The sequence below is a fragment of the Catharus ustulatus genome, chromosome 7 (genome assembly GCF_009819885.2).
Source record: "Catharus ustulatus isolate bCatUst1 chromosome 7, bCatUst1.pri.v2, whole genome shotgun sequence".
Lineage (NCBI taxonomy): Eukaryota > Metazoa > Chordata > Aves > Passeriformes > Turdidae > Catharus > Catharus ustulatus.
The window spans coordinates 19,642,195-19,667,287 of record NC_046227.1 but is presented as its reverse complement, the minus strand read 5'-3'; the positions used below and the strand labels follow the sequence as shown (position 1 = coordinate 19,667,287).

Sequence of the window (25,093 nt, the reverse complement as noted above, 5' to 3'; positions counted from 1 at the left end):
CAGAAAGAGCTTTTCTCTTTGTAAAAATCTTCCCTTAATAAGAAAGAAGAGTACTAGATCCCTGTTTTGATCTCCAAGTATTTGTATTTTTCCAAGTAATTATGATTATATTGTTTTAGGATTCTGAATTACTTGAAGATGTCCTCTAAATGTTAATTTCCTTTTACTGGAATGATAGGATACATTTTGAAAGAAATGATCAAAGATACAGGGTTTCTTAAGATGAAATAGCTTTGAAGATTATAAACAGACCCCTGGAAGGAAAATCTACATGGAAATTATTTAGTCAGCTTAAGAGGCAGAATTTCAGATGGCTCTAATTATTTCTGGTAGGAGGATGACAAATACTGGGGCAGAGATGAGTAAGGGTTCAGAGATCTATATTCTCCATATTCTATATTCAGTTGGGGTTTTGGGGGTTTTTTCACTCAACAGTGAGTAAGTTCACAAAAGCATCTTGAGTCTGATATTAAGGTATACTAAGTAATTTCTCACTTGGGAAGATCAGTTACTTACTGCTAAGGAATCCACAGTCTAGCTCTAATGTTCCCCCCCAGGATTTTGCTTGCATTGTCATGTTTAAATGTTTTATGCATAAATATTTAAAGGATCATTTGAGGTCACAAAACTAAGGTAGATAATGACTGTTGAGCCTAGATTCTGACTAAACTGTTAAATCCATGCTATGAGAAAGACCAGGAAGTCTTTTCTTACCAGGAACTGCTGGTAACCTCTGGCAGATACAGTCATAGATATTCATTTCAGGCATACTCTGGTGCAGTTCTTTATGCAAGGCAGGTCCTAGTCTCATGAAAGAAATCCTTTTGTCATTATTTCACCTGTATCCTGTCATCATAATTTAAAAAAGGTTTTTATGGGAATTTCTTAATTCCCTACAATTCAACACTAAACAGTTGTTCCTTCCTCTTTCAAGAGGGTTCTTAGATGGCAACAAATACTACTGTTACACAGAAGAGATAGGAGCTACCTCAAGTTGATGAAATCCCGTTATTAAGAAATTAAAATTTTAAAAATACTGAGGGAGAATGTTTTATCATGTACCATATTAAGATTGACTTACTGTTTTCAACATTTTAACAGATAATTTTGACTTTTTTTCCTTTAGACAGTTCATGTTTGGAAGAATTCACATCATGGAAAACAAATTAAGCCTTTGCAATTAATGGTTTTAAACATTTTAATTTCACTGAGGCTTAGGAGCCAAGAAAAAGTACACAGAGAAAAACAGTTTGGGGAAAACAGTTGGAAATGACAAAACCAGCAACGGATTGAGGGATGAAATTGAGAATCTGAGACATGATGATAAGCAGCTTTTTGAAGATGCCCTCTGCTTGTGCTGTGTAGCTAAAGACAGAGACCTGGCCATCTTCCCTGCCAACCCCTTACAATGGTGTGCACCATTCCCATGCAGCTGACACCTGACTGACTGGTGTCATCCACCTTGCTGCCCCTGCAGGACAGAAGGGCTTTTGCTGCTGGTCTATAATACGCTTAAATCTCCACAGAAACCTAAGTATCATGGCTAAGCATCCTAAATATTAATGAAGTACATGCATTGAATAGGAGATAAATATTCAGATTTCTGAGATAACCTGCATATGAAAGATCCTTGGAGAATTTTAAAACTAGAATTTTGACAGACTTTTCTCAGTACAGATTTGGAACACTGTCACAAAGTTTGGGCTTTTCTAGCTTTCTAGACAACAAAGTTGTCTTATCACAGCAACTAGAGAGTTATGAAAATGTTGATTAACACCAAAACCTACTAATATTTTTTTCCAAATTACATCACGTGTTAGAAATTGGAAAGCACCTTTACTGCATCTTCTGACAGTATTTTAAAAAGACCTACACACCCTCTGCCAACAAAGAAAGAGATTTATATCTAGACAGGTACATTATTAAAAGTAGAAAAGAAACCAAATTTCTGCTTTACTGTCCAAAATCCCACTTGGTTACCTCTAGGAGCAACACATCATGCACTATTACCCAAGTGATGTCTCTCCAGATTAACACAGGGAGTGATTCTCTCTGTTAAAGGAAGAATGCTTTAGGCCACAGAAGAAACGCAAATCATCTGAGGCTCCCTCTGCACAGGAGAAGGGAAAGAAACTGGAGAAGGGCTAGGAAAATCTATTTTGGTGCTGCATTTCTGTTCCTAGCAGGGACTGTTATATCTTCCAGTTTTCAAGAGAAGCTGAAATAACAAAACCTGCTGAAGAAGAGCTTTCTAGAGGTGGTGGATTTGCTGCACTGGGCAAGCTGTAGCCTTTTGCATTGTAATTGCAGTCACAGAAGTGTTCTGGCTTCCCTTTTACCGAGATTTGTTTTGGTCATTCCACAGTAGTCTACTGCAAAACCACTGGTTGGTGGTGCACTGGTGCCAAGATTTGATAACTTATTTCAGAACTCTGGCCTGTTTGGCTACGTCCTAGCAGCAGGATTTGCTAACTCAATTTGAAGTAGCATGAAATAGTTCCATCTAGCCCTTAGCATTTCCAAGGCAAGCACAGTGCACTAAGCCCAGGAAAGGCTGTAGGTCACCAATGTGCTTTGCTTCTGACAAACCTTCATGGGCTGTTTTTCTGAGATTGAATTTGTACTTTTATTCCCTCCTGTGGAAGCTTGCTTATTTTTCATTGATTTCCATTAAAGTAAGGAGAGCACTGATCCAGAAACAGTTCATGAATTGCATTATCCAGTTTAATTAGAGGGAACAGAAAGTTTCTCCACAGACAGAATAGTCAGCATTCAGCCCAAAATGCAACTCTGGACAGTAATGGCTGTGGCTTGCAATGATCTGAAGTCACAGCCAGTGCCAATTACCCCTCCCACTCATTATGCAGTACATTAACAATGATGCTATAGAATGTTCTCTGTTTCAATATTTAGTACTATATAGCAAATATGTATGTTTAAATTTCTTCCTCAATTCAAACCTGTGTCAGAAACAGTCCAATAGTGAAGTCATTTGAATTATGCATTAAATCAAATTACTGTTTTGCTTTTTTCTAGTGGTCTATAAATCTTTTGCTATCAAGCCAATTAAATACTTGTAGAAACAAAAAGTCAATAATCTGTATACACTGTTGTTACCCTGCTGCTGCAACAATTTTATGAACAGGATGTGAAATCTTAAAAGTTCACCCATAAACCTGTACTTGGGAGAACATAACGATATGCATCAGCTGAGATCTGTGCCAGGGAAATTAAGGGGAAAAGAGTACACAGCAGCTTTCCCAGATCATGTAAGCTTAAATTCTGTGTTGTAACATGATGATACTCAAATACTTGCAAGAGATTAAACGGAATTTGGTAGAAAAGAGGCATATGCAGTTCAGATTCTGGCAATAAATACCTTGTGTCTTATTCTTGGCACATACACAAGTACAGAGAGGACAAGGTTTAATACAGTCAGAGATTCCAGGAAATGTCATCGTTTCACCATGTTGATATTATATTGTCACAAAATCTGAAAGAAAAATACTACAAGATTGAAAATACCCTCTAAAACTTGTATTTTGGTTTGAAACAGTGGAAAAAATACTTTGTGATTAGAGTATGAGGGCATGGCCAAGCCAACAGTTAGGTCTTCAGAGCTATCCAAAATGTCATATTAACTTTTTTTTACTTCTTTGTCTTGAAGGACAACTTAGCCTTAACATACCATGCCTAGAGTACTGAGTCACACATCATATCCACTGCTGAATTACAACTAGCATTTACTAACCTTTGTTTTTTTTACATTTCATACCTACAGAACCGCTAAAACATACTCTGGATTCAGTTTCAGTTTCTTATAGTTGTAATGGAAACTTCATTTCATAGAAAGGAATTAAATGTCCAAAAAGTCAACATGTACTTTCCCCTGGATCTGGTCAATAGACTCTGGCAGTGGCATACACAAACTAAATTCTGCTCAACATAATAGCTGCAACTGTAATACACCATCTTAGCTAGCTAAAAGTACCCCATTTTGCCAATACAGGTTTGTATTGAGCCCACTTCCAATTTCAGAGTATGCTTGTTTGGATTGTCTCTTCCACCTGCGAATTGAGCTGGAAAATTTTCTAATATTTAATCACCTTTAATAAACACATCAAAACTACTGAGAGAGCTACATCACACGCTGTAAACACAAAAACCCCCACAGGACTATGTGGATTCTTCCAACAGGAATTACTACAGTATTATAGAGCTGAAAACTACCAGTGAAGCTACCTTCTATGACTGTATATAATGGTAGCATCTGAAGCACAAAAGAAATATGACCATGCAGATTTTCAAGTTTTGAGTTTTGTTGTGAAAGGTCTACTAGTTAAAAGTAGGCTGCAGCTTGCATCAGTTCACCAAGGGGAAGGCAGAAGTTCAGGTAAGTTCATTGTGAACTGACCACCTGCATTATGGGCTCCCATACAGATTCTTATCCCACATAAAGTTAATTTCTGCAGCAGATGCACCACCAGTGTTTGAGTTGTCAAAAATGGAGTTTACTTTAGCTGCAATTCAAAGTACACAGATGGACACAAGAGGTCATGGGCAGGATAAAATCAAATAGCTTGTGTATAGATAGCCTTGCATTATCTTATTTGTCATATAGTAAGCATGGAATTTTAAAACAATATTGATGTGGCTTAAAAGGCATACTCAAAACCAGCCCAGTGATGTCCTTTATTTTGCACATCTGACCAGATAAGTTAATAACACCAGGGAAATAATATCTCTCTGCATGGAGAGAATTCATGGTTAAAAGGGTGGTGGCACGCACAAACAGCCAGCAAAAAAATTCCCATTAAATGCAATGCTGGTGCCTCTGTTCTGTTCCAGGACAATAAACTGCAGGCAGAACTACTTGTCCCATGAAGACCTGCTGCCTCCAGCATGCATGGTCCAGGACCAGGAGAGAATCTGCCCAGCAAGCACATGACATGCTACCACCAAGGAACATGGAACTGGGTGGGAATTAGAAGACTGGAGTCTGTACTAAATGGATGAGACCTAGCAGTCAATCGAATCAAAGTAAAATGAAGATGGATGGATGGATGGATGGATGGATGGATGGATGGATGGATGGATGGATGGATGGATTAAAAAGGAAATTCATCTTAGAACATAGTCTGTGTAGAAATAGTTTAAAAAAAATCACAGGATCATAAGGTATTTATTATGGCACATTAGAAAACCTTTTATGTTCAAGATTTTACAGCAACTCCTCACAGTTTCTTTCTAAAACCCCATAGCTTTGAACCTTTTCAAATACAAACTGCTTGTATGCAGAATTTACATATGTGCTTAGTATTCACATAGGATTTTTGCCGGTGAAATTTTTTTATTTTATTTTGATAACACTTTCTTAATTTGCATATAAATCTAGCTTTATATATTTTCAAACAGAAAAACATAGTTTATTTATGTGATAATTCTCCCTATAAATTATATAATATACACTGAGAATATACTGAGACGGAAACTATTCTCCCTTTTCTTTCTGCACTATAATATACCAGTTTCTGTCGCAATAATTTAAACTCCTAAATGTTGTTAATGAAATCTTCTATTATTACAGTTCTGGGAAAGAGATATTTAAATACCTAGCTTCTGAAACATATGAGCTTGGGAAATGTTAAAAATGTGGCACTGAATTCCCTGAAGAAGCTGTATTTAAAAAGAGTATCATGCATCAATTTTGCACGTCAGATTCTTTTTTTTTAATAAATGCACACAATATGTCATTCCTTTCTCAACTGTGATGGGATTCTCACAAATAAAAGGTCTCCAAAATTAGCCAGGCTTTGTCATCACAAAGATGTCCTAGTTATCTAGCTGACATTTGTACTTGTAGCACTGCCCATCTAGAGGCAGTGTACAGTAATTTCACGAATACAAGCCGCACCAATTTGACCAAAATTTTGGTGGAAACCCGGAAGTGCGGCCAATATTCCGGGGCGGCTAATACATTAACAAAATTCTAAAAGCTGCCAACACGGAAGTGAGAGCCCGCGGCAGCCCCAAGCCAAGCTGGAGCCCGGCCGGCCCCGGCTGAGGTGGGAAAGCCTGGCAGAGGCGGGGCCAGCAGTGTGGGGGGCGGGCGGCTGAGCCTGAGCCAGCAGGGCGGGGCAGGGAGGGCGGCAGAGCCCGGGCCAGCAGGGCGGGGGAGCCCGGGAGAACTGGGGCTAGCAGTGCAGGGGAGCATGGCAGAAGCAGGAAGGCCGGCGGGTGGGGCTGCCTGGCAGCGGGGGAAGCCCAGCAGAATCGGGGCCAGCAGCATGGGGGAGCCCGGCGGTGCGGGGGCCTGCAGTGCCGGCCAGGGCGAGGAAACGCGGCGGCAGTGCAGATGGGAGGGGGCGGCCGGCATGCCTGCCGGCGGCAGCAGTGCCTGGCCCGCCGGCAGGGCGACTACGTGAACGCAGCGGCGACGCGGCCGGCATGCCTGTCAGCGGCGGCAGTGGCTGGCCCGCTGGCAGGGCGAGTACGTAAACGCAGCGGCGGGGCGGTGCTGACGGGAGAGGGGGGCCAGTGAGCCCGGCGGCGGCTGCAGCACCACCCGGCCGGCCCCATCGGCAACCATGAGCGGGCCGAGCCTGCCTGGCCCCGCCCCGAGCCAGTAAAGCCCGCTATGCCGCGATCCTGTTACTAATTGGCCAATTTGTGAAAGCTGCGCACAGATTCTCGCGACGAACGAAAGTGCGGCTAATATTCGGGGTGCGGCTTATCTATTGACAAAGACAGCAACATTGTCGAGGCACCGGGGGTGCGGCTTATAATCCGTGCGGCTTGTATTCGTGAAACTACTGTAAATAAAGCAGTATCATGGCACAGGTAGGTCTGACAGGCCCCTGTGCAAGGCTCAGATTCACACAGTGCTGCAGGGGACAGGCAGCTGAGCCCAGTGCAGCAATGCCTCGAGGGGCTAAGAGGCACCTCAGAGCTGCAACGACAGCATCACGGTACCCGCTCAAGTTAATCAATCATCAGAGTCAGGTGAAGAAGTTTTTAACAGAGAATCAAACAGGCTCTTGATTTTCATTTGCATCCTTCTGCAGCACGTAGTATGAGTCTCTTTCTCAGTCACCTGAGCACTTTTACCAGCTAGCATTCCTTCTATTCTTTCTGTAGGACATGTTGATGTCACACCATATCTTTTGCACTTTTCCAATGCCACATAAAAGTTTTCAAGTGTTTGTGTGTTTTCAGTAAGTACAGAAGTTTTTGAATAACTATCTTTAGTGAGATGTGTTTCTGTTTGATGGTGTACAGGCAAACTAAAAAGAAACAAGGGGATTATTCTTGACAATGTCATTAGGTAAATTTCTGAAGTCCAGAGAAAATTATTTTCTTTAGCCTGATAATCCCATGAATTACAAGAATTAGGTATTCTTATGAAATTCAGCACATAGCTGAATGAAAATCAGATCCACTATCCAATCTAGAAATGTACATATGTCAAAACCTAGGTTTTTTCCTAGCTATTGCATTTTCTTCATCATAATTGGTTCCTTAATTTGAGGCCATAAAGGCTGACTCTGTCCTAGTACTGAGCACAGATAATTTCCTTCTCTTAGAAGAAATTACATGTTCTGGTAGTATTATGGCATTCCTTGAGGGAAAAGACAAAATTTCTTGGCAAATGTCTGGTTTATGCATAACAATTTTATGAACTGCTTGTATTTATTTTCCTCCAAAATATTTCCTCAGCAATGTCTAAATGTATTTATACTTAATAGTTTGCTACCAGTAAAAAAAAAAAAGGATGATGAGGCACACTACTAAGCACATCTCTATGTTCCTGTCTTACATATGGCCTTTCTGCAAATGTGTTAATGAATATACTTTTGAATTCTCATTAATTTAGTGTCTTAAGAAAAGTTAAAAATATCACATGTGACATTATGGTTCATTGTAAGAATCAGCTAGTGTATTTTTCTTACAAAAAATTTATAGAAAATTTATAGGAGAATGTGACGATACAGAAAGAAAATGTTCTAATGATCCAACAGAAGTCCCTTTGCCAGATTCCCCTGTGAATTGCAAACATATTGCACATAGAGCAGAACTGGCCATTGCAAAATCTCATGCAATTTGAAAAAGTCATTGTAACACCAGTGATTGACAACATTCTGAAACACTGCCTTGAAAAGCTGAAGACCAAAATTTATATTCCTGAAATAGAGAAATGGAAGAGGATATAGACTACATATTTCTAGTTGTGTTATGGCTGCAGGGTTGCAGCTGGTAGGCCTGGAAATGAACCTGAAAAATTCTTTTTCACCTTCATGATATAGTCACCATTAGAAAGCCCATCCATAATAACTGGCAACCCAACAGTCCTTCTACATCAGTGTAATTGTTTTCTGAGTGGAAACACACCATCTGATTATCACACATACTCAGAACTTCATCACAAACTACCACAACAACAGACTGGCTTCTTTACCAGACGTCCCAATCAGTCGTCTAATGCTTCAGGAAAGAAAACAAAACAGCTGGTAAACCAGATTCTGAGTGAGAAAATGCCTGACTGAATTTTAAAATTTGTTCATTGCCAGTTAGAAACTCATAGTATCTGATTCAACAGTAATGGATACTGGGCCTGGAGGGACAGTAAAGAATTAACTCATCTGAATCAAGTCAAGGATACAGACTGGGGGTTTTGTCTTACATTAATTCTACTATACATGTTCCATCATATGCCAAGCATGATGGAAAATAAAGGAAAAATAAGATTAGTTTAAGATTTTCTAAATATAGAAAAGAAAGAAATGATGTTTTATCTAATTGTTGAAGACACTACTGAAGATAATGATTAACTAATGCAGGGTGGTGAGAGCAATATAAAGTAGGTTAATCATCTAGAGCTCACGCAAACCCTGTTAGCCTCTAGTCAGACATTTCCCTAAGGTATCAACATAATTTGAATTTCAAAAAAGAGCTTAACAGAATATTGTTCTTTCTTTTTTGTTAAATAGGGATTTGGACCATAAAAAATCAACTTTACCTTTTCTAAATTTCTGTGTAATCATCTGATCTGAGCTAGCAGCTTAAAACTTAGTAATGTGAATATTTCCTATCAGCTCCAAGAAGGCAGTGGTAAAATTCCCACCAAGTTTTTTAGTCCTTAGTACAAGATACTATGCACTTGGAAATTCTCATGAAGCTAGATAATCTCTGCTAGATGAGAAAGGTTTTCTGCCATGCTATGTTACATGTCTATGCTCTCCATTCCATGGGGGTACAAACTTGTACTCCATCAGTGAAGTCAATGTAGCTAACTTATACCACCTGGGCATCTGATGCACACACAAAAAAATACCTAAAGGATGATTTCCCAATGCAATATTTATAGAAATGAAAAGCAAACCTAAGAGGAAAAACCTTGTAATTCAACCCATGACCGTGTATAGAGAAAGGCAGCATTTGTTTCCATTATCTTCTTTTTTAATTCTAGATTTTAGAAAATCCAAAACTGCCTCCTCATGCTGTTTATAAAATGTGTTGCTGTAGTACTGAGGAACAGAAATTTAGTGAGACTATATTAAATCTAATTCATTTTAGGCAGCCATCAGGGATACTTATAACAAGGAAAAGTGACCTTAAAAATACTGAGCTCCTGCATTGTATATGTAGGATGCATCATTGTTCTCTCTCAACTCCCTCTCCCCAAATTTAAAAATCTAAATTGTACGTTGTTGAGAATTTTATAGTCATCATTTATAAATGAAGAAGAGTCTATTTTTAAAAAAAAATATTTTAAGTATTTGTAATTCTAGCATGGTTTATTTTGCTTAATTTTCATGGCTTCAATAATGACCATAAAAAAGAATAACACAATAAAAATACAATAAATAATTTTTTAATTTTATAATAGTAAAGGTAACAAATAGTCATGGGTGACTAAGCTTCTTCAGTCAAAAGAATTGTCTTGTAACTTCTGTTTCTCAAAATCAAACAAAAAGCTACAAAAAAACCCCCACCCTAATAACAATTCAACAAGTCCTGCTATTCTACTACCATTGAAAGAAAATTGCTATAAAAAAATGCTTGCCTATTAAGTTCCTAGATCAAAACAATTAAGTTTGGGTAGTGATTCAGAGGGCTTTTGATCTACTACGCGTTAACGACAGCGTCTTCCAAGTCATGCATAAACAATTTACTTAGCTATTGAAAGTTCTGAATATGGACCATAAAGGACTGGGCATTTTATCAGTATAAAAGAGATGCTAGATAGGTAATTTTGTGTGTATTAAAGGCAGTGTCAGAGATTTATTGTCCTAAAAAAATAGAGGCAAAGTAAGGTAAAACAATCCTGACAGGAAAACACCTGAACTGCACAAAGATGAGAATACCACTTACACAAATGACAGTTACTTGCTTTACAGATTTGATTTTTGGTTGGTTTTGTTTTTACTAAACTCAGATCAGCATTCAGCCCATGCTTGAATTCTGCTTTTCTCAGAGTCTTACCCTAATATTTTCTTTTTTTTTTTTTTTTCTCCCTTTTAAAGCTGAGGTTCTTCAAATGTTACAGACTGCACTGTCTTAAGTCTTGATTTCATAATTGTGGTTTTGGAGATGATGGGGAGAAATACAGGTGACTAGAGAAGCTTACCCACTTACACACTGACAGATTTGCAAAAATCTTTGTTTCATCCTAATCCTATTTTTCTAGGCAATTCTCTGATTGAGTAAACTGTTACCTTAGTTGATACCTTTCCCTTTGAGCTTTACTTCCAGTTTAAAAGCTCAGTGTTCCATAAAGCAATCTGGAATTCAAAGATGGTGAATCAGACACATAGCTGTGGCATGTCCAACCCTGGAATTCATAATATTTTGTATATTAGATTGATATTTGCCCCGTTTTCTAGAACAATGCCAGACTCAGATAGACAATGTTCTTTTGTTGATTGACCCTGCTTTTTTTGTTGTAGCTTAAGACATATACCTCCACAGTTGTCTCTTCTCACATCTGTAATTTAGATAATTCTTTTTCCTTTGAAAGAGGAAATACAATTGCTATATAATCTCAGGAGCCCAAAATTACTTGTTCAACCTGATTTTGTGCTTCCTTCAAATTACACATTTTAAAGAAGGAAAAGGAAGAGGAAAAATCATAATAATAATTTGGATTTTATGAATAAACCCACAAATCCCAGATTCTCAGCACACAGATGGAAATTAATTGGTTATACAGTACCTCTAAAAGTAATATGGTAAGCATGCATTTCTTTCTAGAAATGGAATCACCTGGCACCTGATACAAATTTTGGAAGAATGGTACATTTTACTAGATTTATTTATCTAATGTCATTGAAAATCTTCACATTGGAAATTCTAATCATGAAGTAAATCACGACAAAATTATGACAGTGTACCAGAAACAAGGTATTACTAATTTTCTTTCAACTCTTTAGGTACTTACATACGCTGCAGTTCTTCCTCATAAGAGCTAGAAATCTCTTCCTCATAAGAGCTGGGAAACAGAGTCTGGAATGTATTTCTTACCACTGCACAAATTTTGAAACTCATGGTCTCCATTTCATAGAAGAGGAAGAAAAGCCTAGCAGCCATGAAAGGAATCTGAATTTCCCTGAGCCTTACTCACTAGCCTACCTTTGTTATATTCCAAACCTAATGGTTAACCATGTCTTTGTCACTGTGAGACAGCAAACTCAGTTTGAAAAGATATGTATCTACTTATTCAGAGCTATTAGGGGACATGAAAATATTATGTTTGTTATAACCAGCTATCTTCCAAATAAGGTAGAACTTAAAAAAATGTAGTGTGACCAGAATGGGTGTGTTTTTCAAAACAGTTCTGTAAAAAGACAAATAACTGATCTGATAGTTCCATGCGTTGATAATCACAAAGAGCTTCTAGAGACAAGACTCTCTTAATTAAGTTACATTAAATTAAATTAAATTAAGCTTCTTGACAGTATTTTTTGTGGGATCTTCCAAAGACCCCAGAACAGGGTTTGGTGATCTCTGCACTGTGCCTGAAGGTCTGGTCTGAGCTTTTAACTCTTCTGTCACTTGCAACTACTTGCTCTGTCCTATCCTGCACCATTCGAAAATAATTATAGTTTACTACTCACAACCATAAAAGTCAGTAGCATTTAGGCCAGTGCCTCTGTCAGGAGGAGGACTGGAGGTAAGAGAACAGCAGAAGGAAGGAGTGTGAGATTATTCATGTGCTGCAGTTCTGACAAACAAACCACACATGCCAAAAGGAAAGTGTCTCAGTTCTATGGGTCCTTCTACTTTGATAATTCGGCAGCAATGAACTTTGTGATCCTGATACACTTGCTTTCAAACTCCTGTCTTGGCTGTGCTACTCAAGGAAGGAGCAAGCAGACTGGAGAAACAAAGCACTGCTTTCCCTGTCTTCACACTCTCCAAACTCTCTCTGCACCTCCAGTTCCTCTCCAGTAACATCCACGGTGGCATTCCTCCGCTAATCTCTTCCTGTGCAACACACTTCAAAACAGGAATTCTCACACAGAACCAGGGAGAGGAGATATTCTGCATAAGGAGAATGAAATCAGAGACAGTAGTGTCTTGAAATTAAGTGTCAGACGTAATGTGGAAGTTTGGATGACTCATCACATAGGACGTAAGAGGAGCAAGGGAACCAGGAAAGGCACACTGAGGCTCATATTACCATTGCAAAGTTCATCCAGCTCAAAAGCATATAGCAGCAGCAACTGGAAATACAGCTAACTTGTCACCCCACTAATTCTCATTTTACATACTTGTTTATACATAGCCCATTCAGCCTTCAGCAGCAGAGCTGTCTGAGATTTGTAATGCGATGTTTCATGGATACATGAATATTTGAGCAGTAATTATTTTATCCAAACAGGTTTGTTCTACTTTAATCACAGTATAACTAAGTTTCAAAATACATGTCTTCAGAAAGCAGTGAAGGGGAAAACAGGTATCAAATAAAATCCTATTAATTGTATGCAAAATAACTGTATAGAGCAGCACATGAGGGTAGGAAAAAAGGGGGAAAATCATATAAATATTTAAAGCACAGAGATTAACTATTTAGAATCATACCAGCAGACAATTAAATTAATAATAGATACTGACAGTTTAAAATAGTTGATAATAATTAATATAAGATAGTAAAAGACATTGCAAAATAAAAATTAATCTGGAAAAGTATTTTCTAAAAAAGTAAGTCAGTATAATGAGCTAAAAATTAAGGAATAAGACCCTCTAAATTGAACAGCAATTTTTTATCAGAGGGTGAAATACCAAATAATATAACTGAGATGGTTTTGCAGTTAGCAATTGATCTGCTGTATATATGAAAAAATTCCAGGGCCAAAGAAAGTGCATTACACTGTAATGAGCAGATTAATTAAATGAAGTAAGAACTGTATTAAAGTGCATGTATAACAAGGAATTTCCCATCTCAGGCAGCCAACTGGTATGCTCAGTTTTCATATAAAGGTACAGTATTTCTGGAGCACTGATTTTTCATCAGGATTGAATCCATAATGCTATAAAAGTAAAGAGGCACAGAATCAACCCTCTTTTTCATGCAAAGGATTATAAAAGGAATTTAAAACAATGGACATTTTAAGCAGATTTAATAGTTCAGTTGAGATAAAAGATATTAAAAGTAATAAAAATAAGAACTACTTTTTTTTTGTTTAAACTGACAAAGCATCAGATGTTATTTATTCTTTCACCCAGCAAACGGAGTCCAGTTGTTTGGATGTCAGCTGGTGAAAAAATCATTGTGTGAAAGTTAAAATGCTCACTGGAAAAGCACAGTTCAATTAAGCATAGTGTGCACAGATCAGTCAGAGAAGGTCGTGCTTTACTGACACACAGGAGTACTGTGAAGACGTTGCTGCCATGACTGATGAAAGGAATTCAGTAGATTTATGATACCCTGATTTGACAGTGCCCTTCCCTTAGAAATTAATTACTACAGGACAGTGCTGGGACATCAGGACTAAATGAAACTGCTAGTTAAAAATAAGAGCTGGAAAAAAAATGTATGAAAGCTTTTTTTCCCCTTATGTTTTGGAGAGGAATTATGTAGGCATAAATCAAACTTCTAGCACATCCATACTATTCGGTTTGGGACAAGGATACTGATTCCTTTTAAAGGGCAACTAAATTACAGGGAGATTACATTACCTAAAGGAATCAGGAGATGACCAAGTTGACTCTGCTATTTAAGATGCTTAAATAGGGAGCAGCTGGACAGCCACTTACCATGGAAAAATAGTGTGCTGTCTCATGCTGAAACATGAGATCTTTACCAAGTCTTTGCAAAAACTCAAGCATAAATTAACCTACATTCAGCAGCTTTTTAAATGCCTGCTTGGAAGATACAGATGTGTAAAATTTTCTTCATAAATTCTATCAGCGCCTCCAATGGAACAAAAAACTTCTCACACAAATATTAAGCTACCCAATACAACAAGAGCAGATCTAGTACAGAATTCTAAGTATTTCTGATAGCACATGGAAGGTGTCATCTATGAAACACTGCAAGTTTTCAGAGTAATTGCTGAAAAGCTCTATCAGATGCACATTAAAAGTTCTTTATTCCCTGCAACTGAAACTTGTGTTCTTTACATTAAAACTGCTGATTTTTCTCCTAGATGAGAATTGATATAAAGTAATCAGAATTAAAAACAAGACTGTCAAAGACAAAGTCAAACTGGGCCAGAGAATCAGAAATTATGAATGCAAGAGATAAGCTTGAAACTAGAATAAGGGGTAACTAAAGGCTGGATAAAACATACATATCCACAATGATGGGGTATTATCACAATATTCTTAGAATCAATTCAAAATTTAATTTGGTTTTTTCCCCTGAACTTTTCTTTTTCTTGATGTGGTCTGAAAGGAATTTATTTTTCATGCCTGTGAGAAAAGTGTTTTCTGCAAGGGAGACAGTCTGCCTTTTCTGGTTCATATGTTAAAAGACATCACAGTCTTGGAGCTTTCAGCCCCACTGTAGGTACTGTACATGCACAGGGATCCTTCCCCAGTGAACTCAACACTCCAGACCCCACCATGACTTTCTCTGCTTCACAGCATATCATGCACAAACACCAGCCAGTAGCCTGAACCCCCAACACCTCTGAAGACTGAGATTTCCAGATGCAAGTTGATCCTACTTGATTACTGAAATAGTGTTGTAGATACCAAAGGAACTAGAAAAGATGGAGTGGCACCCCCCTCTGATTGGTTCTGAGCAATGGGAAAGGTAGTTCAGGTATGGACGAGCACTGCAGCTCATTATCATTTTAACCAAGACATCTTTATGTAAAGGTTTTAAAAGAGCAAGAAGTTACCATGGAAACTGATTGAAGCTAAGACTTACTGTAAATTCTTTTCTAGACAATGATAACAGGACTGACAGGTGGGCTGTAAAAGGAAAACAAGAGCAATACAGAGTAAGGCATGTTGATCTGTTTCCCCTTCCTATAAGTGTTGTCGTTTATATGTCTGCTTTATCTCTACATTTTCTATGGTGCTAAATTGAAAATATTTTTCAAGAAGCTCCCACCTAAATGAACCTTTTATTTTGCCATAATCATATTTGCAAGGGGATATATATGAAAAGAGAAAAGAGTTAAAGGGCAGGGTGTTCCACTTATTTCCCCAATCTATTCTGTCTTACTAGAACCATCAGGGAGGGAGAGCCATCATTCAGGAAAGACGTTTGCATAAAGTGCCCTTTCCCACCAGTGCTTATATTTTGGTCTTGAAATATGCTCTAGGTATGTCTACATCCTAACACAGTGCTCCCCTCATGCACTATTAAAGAAAGTAACAGGAATTAAATTATTTTACTGAAGAAATACCCTTTTTCCATTTCCGATATATTTAAAAGTATACTTATTTTCTGTAGTCCTGTATTTTAAAAAAATCCTTTTCTCTGTAAATATCTTTTTTAGCCTCTTGGATGATGGTAAGAATAAAAGAGATTAGTGTACCCAGCCCTCAAAACATAGTGCCAGAGTTTTAAGAAGGGAAATTGGCAGAATGAACAGCAAAGCTTGTACCTTTTCCACTTGGAATTGTTAGCTGTCAGCACTGGAAAAGATTTCAGCATATGAATATGCAATTTTTTTTTTTTAATTCTGTGCTGGCTGTTTCTACCTGCTGTGCTTCATTTCAGAATCTCATGTTATCATTAGAGAAAAATAATGTCTTTTGCAATATAATATTCTACCAAAAGGAAGTCAGGAGAAGGGGAAAATTCTTGATTTTGTCCTGATACTTTTCTAGCCCAAAGTTTCTTCTTCTTGGCTCTACCTCCCAGCTGGAGCTGGGGTTGTACATGTCCTCCTGACACAATCCATAAGCAATTTTCTTCCAAATTTTAGAGTTTTGCCATCACCAACGGACATGTTTGGTCCCAGAACACTAGAACCACAACAGATAGTCACCTTTTCCAGCATGTTTGCCTTACAGCTAAAAGTAACAGCAGCAGCTGTTTTTGTTGTCAGAAGTAAATATACTTCTCTCCTTCAGTCTCTGCCTTTCTCAGCACTGAGGGGGTGGGACATGACAGATGGCTCCTGCTAAGTAATCACCGATAAAATGGTATTGCATGTATGGAATAAATTTCCAGGCAAATAGGAATGCTTTTCATTTAATGCAATCCCTGTGAAAAGCTGCATACTTAATAAACTGTGGCATGCTCTAAGGCAAATCTTACATGCTAAAGTGTATCAAGATGAGACTAGTGGCAGAAGTCTGTGGTAAGTGATGCACAAGCCAAACTTTTCTTGTCATAAGTGAGTTTTGATTACTGTGTTTATTATATGTAAAGCTTTTTGGCAATGAGACAAAGGGAAACATGAATACTAATTCTACTTTTTTTGAGCTAATTACATCTTTTATTCTGTCCACCATACAATATTTGGGTTTCTCCAAGCCACAGAAAGCTGCCAGTCCAGGCTCAGTTGTCAGGCACACTTGTGCAGAGGTTTGTGACACTGGACACTCAAGGTCTCCTTGCATTAAAGGTAGAATCATTTAAAGGAAGCCACTTAAAGTATTTCTATTGCCTTCTTTTGTCTTTATTCTGGCACGAATCCTACTGGTCTGAAAATACAACTGCTGTCGTTCTCAAGCAAATACAGTAATTTCTCAATTACGATCCACACTGACTATAAGCCACATCTCCGGGTGTCGGCAACATTTTGTTCTTTGTCCATACACAAGCCGCACCCAATTATAAGCTGCTCTGTCGTTCGCAGTGAGGACCCGCATGCAATGAAGTTTGAAGTTATCAAATAGTAACAGAATCGCGGGATCAGGGTGTTCACTGGCTCGGCTTGGGCCGTGAGGTCTTGGCCCACTTGGGGTTGCCAATGAGGCAAGGTGGCCCAGCTCGGCACTGCCGCTTGGCGGGGCCGCTCGGGGTCGGCCGCCGCTGCCACTGGGTTTGCTCGTCCCGGCCCGGCGCTGCACCATGGTGGCAGGGGGGCACAGAGCCCGCCGGCATCCACGGCGGTGGCGGCAGGAGGGGAAGGAGCCCCCCCGCTCCTGCGGCAGGCGGGGACTGGAGCCTGCCTGCTCCTGCGGCAGCAGGGGAGGACGGGAGCCCTCCACCTTCCCCCCGGGCCGCGGGGATGGCAGCATGGAGCCCCCCCCGCCTCTCCCTCGGGCCGCGGGGCCAGCAGGAGGGAGACCCTGTCTCTCCCCTGGGCTGCGTTGCCTGAAGGAGGGAGTCCCCCGCTGTCTTTACCCCCCTTCCCGCGCTGCCGGCACGGATCCTGGCTCCACCCGCCGCGCAACAGAGTAACCAGTTTGTAACAATCGCGTAAAGCCGGGTTTTACTGGCAGGTTGCTTGACTCGGCACCCTGGCTGGCACTTCTGGGGTTGGAAATGTCAGAAAATTATTCACATATTAGCCACCCCCGAGTGTAAGCCGCATTTCCGGGGTGGGAGCAAAATTTTAGTCAAAATGGTGCGGCTTGTATTCGTGAAATTACTGTAAATTAAAAATTACTCCAAAATATGTTTTTAATTCTAGAAATAATATCCCAATAGTCAACAATTTCATACAATTGAAATTCCTTGGCACTATTGTACATTCCCAAATTACTTTTCATATCCATACTCATGTATGAGAAAAATGTGTTGCTTCAAATAATCATCACCAGATTCCACAAAGAGGTGCTTATCTTGGACTTAATTAAGGAAGTCAGAGGTTTAGAAATAAGAATGTTGGTAATAGCTAAGGACAGGACAATTTTAATTTACAAATTTTTACGTAAAGGCATGATTATTCGGAAGCAAAGGTGGGGAAAAGATGCACAAGAGATGGAAAAGGGATTGTTAGGAACTGGAAAAAGCCAAGATACAAGTTCTGTGGGAACAAAGACAACCACAACAAAAAGAAACAAAAACCCCACCAATCAAACAAGCAAACAAAATCCCCCTAAAAGCAAAACAAAACACACCACCAAAAAACCACAAAAGAGTGATAAACCAGAAAACAGGACAAACCTTGAAACCACAGTATACAAATTTGCCATTTGCAGACTAAGTATAATTTTTCCAAATCTGATCAGAATTCTGTGAAAATCACTAAACTTTGCAGAGGTGTTTCAGATAGACACCTTGTAAACTTCAAGGCCTAAAATAAATCAGGTCAGTGCTGCAAGTAAATAGACTGTGACACCTCTAAGCATGAGTGGTCACTCTAAAGGTGTTCTTTGGTCTTCCAGAGGACAACCTGAAAACACTTGTATTCTCTGTTTCTCATAACTATTCATATTCTTGTGCAAGACATACACTATTTCTACATGTCTGACACATTTTGTGCAAAAAATGTATATAAATGGGTTTTGTGCATGGATTGAAGTGGTTAGCAGTATAAAATGAAGTTGATACTCATATCTGCAAATGTATTGCTTTGGTACTTGACCCCAAGTCTGTAATTGTTCTATCTCTGTTTTCATGGAAGACAGAACAAAAAGCAATGAAACAAGAAGTCTTTTATTTTCACATATGTAACTCATGTATTTTTTCCAATGCAGGTTTTTCAATACAGAGTCCATACTCGTTTCATATGTGATGAGGAGACAAGCAAACAGTGGAGAAAAGCAGTAGATATGACACAGTTAAGCAAGAAAGAAAAATTAAGGACAAAAAGACGGAGCTGTTTCTAAAACATCAGGTAAGGAATTCAGGTGATTCTCTGTAGTATGACATGTAAAAAGAATTGTGCCAAATAGTTTATGCTGCCCTTCCTGGTATTTCTGAGAATTCCTTCTGTATGTGTCTAGGACATAGATATACACACGATACATATACCCTACAAACCCCCACTTACACCATGAATTTACTTTTTGAGTAAAATTGCTGTTACCCTCAGTGCAAATATTTATTATACTGGTAGCCTACATTTCCTTTAACAAAATCCATTTTCTGTATTTCGTTTTATTTCCTTTAAATAAACCATTGCACTAGTTACTACAGGAAACCAATTGAGTAGAGGTTTGACAGAGGAGTAAAAATGAGTTGTGCTATGTGTGCTGTGCTGCTTCTCAACAGTCCCAAGTTCTCAAACCTTACAATGTCCTGTCCTCAAACTGATCTCTTGAGGCATTGCAAGCACACTGCAGCAAAGCACAATCTGTTATCACCCACCCCTCCCTTCCTACAAGTGACAGATGGAAAGTTTGTTTAGAGCTTGGGCACACTTACATTTCCTAGGCATACCAGAGAGGAGTAGAAATATATATGCCAAAGACCAAATCTGGATGAACGGGGAAGAACAATTCATCCTTTCCTCTTCTGCTCTCCTGCTTTGGAGAAGAGTTGTTGCATCTCTTGTAGTGTCACAGGGGGAGCATAAACATGGTAGAGACTGTATAACCTCTATTCCCTAAAACAAACTGGACACCAGGTTAACTGCATGCTACCTGATGGAGCTGTTCATGACAGAAACATCCTATAAACTTTTTAGTGATACTTTTAGAATAGTCTGAAATTATGTATTTGCCAGAAATATAAGATGGAAAGAAAATCACAGCTAAATATCATAGATCAATCTACATAATTGATACCTCTCCCTTCCATTCACAAAACTAAAGCTAACCTAAGATGCTGGTGTAGCAACACACATGAAGTATTATGAAAGGGTTACTTACAAGTTTTTGCATTCCTAAGGAACATCATCAGCTTATCATACCCATTTAGTATATCCACAAAACAGAAATTCCTTTAGAGTTTGGCCCTGTAGAAGTACTGTAACTCATCTATAAAATCCTTATTTATGCTAATAATTAGTTTTCATAGAACAACATTTAATGCTTCCAGACATCATGTTTCAGAAGACTGACTCCAACCTATGGAAATTCATGACTGAAAAAACACATTCTGTGAATTCCCAAAAGCTCTAAAGACATTAAAACATACAAAAATCCTTAGCCAAGCCTCACAAACTACACAAAACTTATCATTACTGATAACATATGTATTATGTGTTGCACAATTCATGGTAACACAATACTCTGCTCATGGTAACCTTCTGCAGTTTGGTAGGACTGCCACCCATTGAGACATCTGCCAGTTCCTGGTGTGTGTTGATTGATAGCTGCTGCATGCTTGCAGAGTATCAGCAAGGATGCCTCTAACGGGAGAAGAAGCCTCATGCAGCTAGAGTTTCTCTATGACATGCAATATTCATCAGTTACAAAACTGGGAATGTCATACTGTAAAAGCTACATGATAAAAGACACTGCATGGTGTTACAGCTGATTCCATTTGCCACATGGTATGTTATTATTTTGTATTACCTTGGGGAGGGCATTAAAAGTGAAAGAACAGAATACACTCGAGGCTTACAGAAAAATGAGGGTAAATTGCATAGTTCTTCATTATATCAGTAAGGTCTGGAACTGAAATGGAGATGAAACTAAATAAAGAGTTGAAAGTACAATACACGACTTTCCAGCTACTGAAAAGTAATAAATTATATCAGGAATATTTTAACAGGAAGAAATTGCCAGCCACGACAGGCAGAGGCCCACTGACAACATTAAAGCAGATTTGACTCAGAAGTCAGCAAATGCTATGTGCAATGCTACACATATTCCCAAAATATGGTTTTACATCAAAGATAATTTTACATGGGGTAGGCTGGAGAAAGCATTTAATCAATAATCTCTAAATGAGATTCCACAGGGACAGCTATAATAAACCCATTAAATGGATTATTAAAACATTTTAATGTGGGAGGGTATTTCCTGAAAACAGTTAAAGTAAACCAATAATAATTAATTGTGTTCATTTGGTATCAGGTATGTGAGATGTCCCTAAGAACTAAGAAATTTCAAAACAAACAACAACTCCAAATGTAAAAAGGCTTTCTCTTTACAATATATCAGAATTCACAGGCAGAATTTCCTGACTGAAACAAATTTCAGTCACCACAATATTGTGATACCAAATACCAGAAACATACAGGCCTGGTGGTTTTAGTAGTTTGACTCTAAATGCCATAGTCTATTGAATAAAACATTTTAAGATCTGTTAAAATAATAGAATATTTTCAAATTATTCATGATAATTGGGCAATATTTCAGATGACATCTTCAAATCTGTCATCTATTCAAGTTTCCAGTTTGAGCAGCCAAAAAAGTAGAATGCTCCATTTAGCTAGGCCTCAAGTAGGATTAAATCAGAAAAGTTCTAGTGACTCCAAATATTTCCTATTGTGAGTTAAGCACTCCTGTGCTTTCGTGTTAGTTTTTAACAGCTGTTAGGAAGATTTCTAAATTTTTTTATAAGTCATTTAAGTGTCTCAATGTAATTTGAAGAAAACAAGCTCACAGGAAAGTGAACAGAGGATCATGGCTGTATGGCTGCTGCTAGCTTGTACTCTCTACCAAAACCCACTGGGTGCAGTGTAGCAGTCTCAAGGTTTGCTGCTACACTGGTTAACATCTGTAAATGCTTGTTGCCCACTAATGGTAGGAGGGGCCAAGCTATAATTGCTGTGCAAATTACTGCATCCAGTTTCATTTCTCAGCTAATGATAACACCAACTCATGACACATTCTGCACTGTCTTATCAAAATCTATACGGTTTTCACATATTTCAGTGTGTGTGCTATTCATGCTTCTGTTCCAGCTATAAAAAAGGCTGATGCCAGAAATGACTGATGTCACTAAATGAGGGTGATTACTCAGTGAGAGATAAAGAAAGAAAGAGAGGGAGAAAGGGAGGGAGAAAGCCAGTTCTCACTATTATACTCAAGGGTGCTCTTCCTTTTTAAGTGAGAAGGAATCTTGAATATGAGTTAACAGACAGCTCAAGTCTAAAGACACAGTGTTGTAAACAGACTTGCTAAATTACCAAACATTTGTCTATTACTATCTTCTTTAAAGAAAATCTGTTTATTATTACATGACAGAGCAATATTTGTATATATTTTCTTCTAAGAATTAATTAAATTCCATACTAATGAAGATAACTAGTGTTAGACAGAATTGGTGTTTACCTTACCCTACTATATTGAGAATTTGAAACTACATTTTAAATACTTTGATTTCTGCAATTCTGATAAACTCTGTCACCTTGACAACAAGCATAAATGAATGCTTTAGTTATGATAAATTTTCAGTGCAGCAGTTTTAAATTCGGAAAATAACTTTTTTAAATACTTAATAATTTCTTCTGAAAAGATAGAAATGTTTAATTAAATATAGGAAATGGAATGTCAGCATGAATTCTTCAGACTAAAATCTTATCATAGCATGGCTATGACTTCTACTACTATTTTCTACTAAATCTACAAATCATTCAAGTTTCACATTGAACAACTCAGAAAAACCTCAAGAAAATGATGAATGAGAGAGTTTGGGAGTTGAAGTCAAGGAAAGAATCATGTTCCAAATTGTTTTCATGATTTTTTTTGCAAGTTCAATTCATTTTGGCATTTAATTTTTTTGATTAATTGATCATGACAGTGCTATAGTATAATACTGATTATTTTAGTTGTGTTTTCAATGTCATCAGTTAAAGAAAATGCTGGCAGGCCAAGAATCTGCTGTGTTTCAGAGGAAGAACATTCAGTTACATTCAGCAAGAAAATCAGAAAAAAAAGTATTTTTATCCAAGCACAGTTTTTAAGTACAGTAATTTCTCGACTATAAGGCACACCCTTTTGACTAAAATTTTGGCCCAAACCCAGAAGTGCGCCTTATAGTCCGGTGCGCCTTATATAATGTACAAAGTTCAGAAATTTGCCAACATGGAAGTGTGAGCCGCGAGCCGCGTGGGGGAGCCGGCATGACCGTGGCAGCCGGGTGAAGGCGGGACTGCGGGGCGCAGCAGCTGAGTGGAGGCGGGCCCGGGGCCCACGACGCCCCTCCTGCCGGGTACAGGCGGGCCCAGGGGCCCATGGCTGCCGAGTTGAGGCGGGGCCTCAGCCAGCAACCGCGCGGAAGGAGCTGGGGGCTGATCCTCGCTGGAAAAAAAGAGTGTGCCTTATAGTCTGGTGTGCCTTATATAATGTACAAAATTGCGAAATTTGCCGACTCCCGGAGGAGCACTTTATAGTCCAGTGCGCCTTATGGTCATGAAATTACTGTAAGCAAGGTTCATGAGTGACAGTATCTTAAGAAGATTTCAGAGAGAACAGAATTTTAAAGATGTAACCTATTCATGAGTACACTGAACACTGTAAAACCATCCTGTCAATTATACATGTTGGTTTTAGTGAAAATGCAGTATTTGAAAATTTGGGAAACTGGTTATGTAAATAATAATCTGGTTATACAAATAATAACTGGAATAATAAAACTGTTAGTACCATCAACCTCTGACTTTCACTTCCAGAGGCACTTATATTCAGTTTTAAAAGTACACCTCTGTTCAGAAACTTGAAAAATAAGCAACTGCTCTGTGCCTCAGAGGTGCCTCAGACCTAGCTACATACAATTTGTATATATTTTAGGGCTTCTTTTGATAAATAGTTCAGTTCCCAAGTCCCATGTATTTTTTTAAAAAAGTTACTCTGCTGGATATTTGTAGTACATTATGAACAGATGTTATACTCTGCTGATTTGTGTTATAGAGTACTCATATCTTTACTGGATTATGGAGTGTTGAAACCATGAGTGAACAATAATAAAGAAAATATTTACTACTTCATTGTTTTTTCTAAATGAAAGTATTCACAGCGTATTTTGGACTGGTGCTTCCAAATTCTTCCTTAGACTTCCTCATTCTGCTTCTAAAACACTTGCTCATTCTAAATGAGGAATTCTGAATCTTTCTATTCCAGCAAAGGATGTCAGACTCTCAAAGTAAACAACTGGGAAAGTCTCAAATCCTCAGAATGATTTTCTGTCGTTCAGAAGAAACCTCAATAGCATTTGAGAGTAAAGGCCACAACAAGCCCTTAACGGTCCAGCAATGTTATATGTTATTTTTAGGGGAAATTTTCATTAAGCAGATCCCATTTTGCAAGCAAGGCCTTTTAACTGCCATGTCTACACTGCACAAATGGCCAATCCACCCACTAGTACTGAACAGCTTCTATCCTCTTATTCCCAGAGATGTACATCTGTGATTTTGATATACTGTGTAAGTTCAAAGGAAAACAATTACTTGAAGTAAACAACAGAAACAAGAGGAAAAGTACAGAACAATGGTTTCTGAGCAAGACTCTGCCACTGTTGTTTACACCCTCATCTCCAAGAACAGTACACCTGATCAAGCTGCATCCTAAAAGCAACATTAATTGCTTTCCTGGAACAGACTAGTGAACTGCATGCTCAGATGGTCTCTATAATTTCTTATTTTTAAAACCCGTGACTACAATAACATCATGCTGGCAACAATTACAGTATAAATCATACATAACTGTATAGAAATAAACATGCACCTCGGTCTCTATCAAAATGCAATAGAGTGGGAGGGTTTTTAAACTGGAAAATACAATACTGAGCAGGACTGAAAATACCCTTTTGTAATTCCCTGCTTATCCCAGCAAAAGACCATCTGATTTCTGTGAAGTGAGTTAAAATGTAAGAGATACAAATTCCTTTTAGCTGTTTAGAATG

General features: G+C 38.4%; 1 protein-coding gene across 4 annotated transcripts in view; it reads left to right on the top strand.

Moving 5' to 3' along the window:
* Positions 1-25,093, top strand: part of B3GALT1 (beta-1,3-galactosyltransferase 1) — a 179,506-nt gene that overhangs the window by 57,396 nt on the left and 97,017 nt on the right. For all 4 annotated transcript variants that reach the window (XM_033064640.2, XM_033064637.2, XM_033064639.2 and 1 more), the window contains exon 2: positions 19,054-19,193. The gene's annotated coding sequence lies outside the window, so the exon portion shown is untranslated. The remainder of the gene's footprint in view (positions 1-19,053; positions 19,194-25,093) is intronic.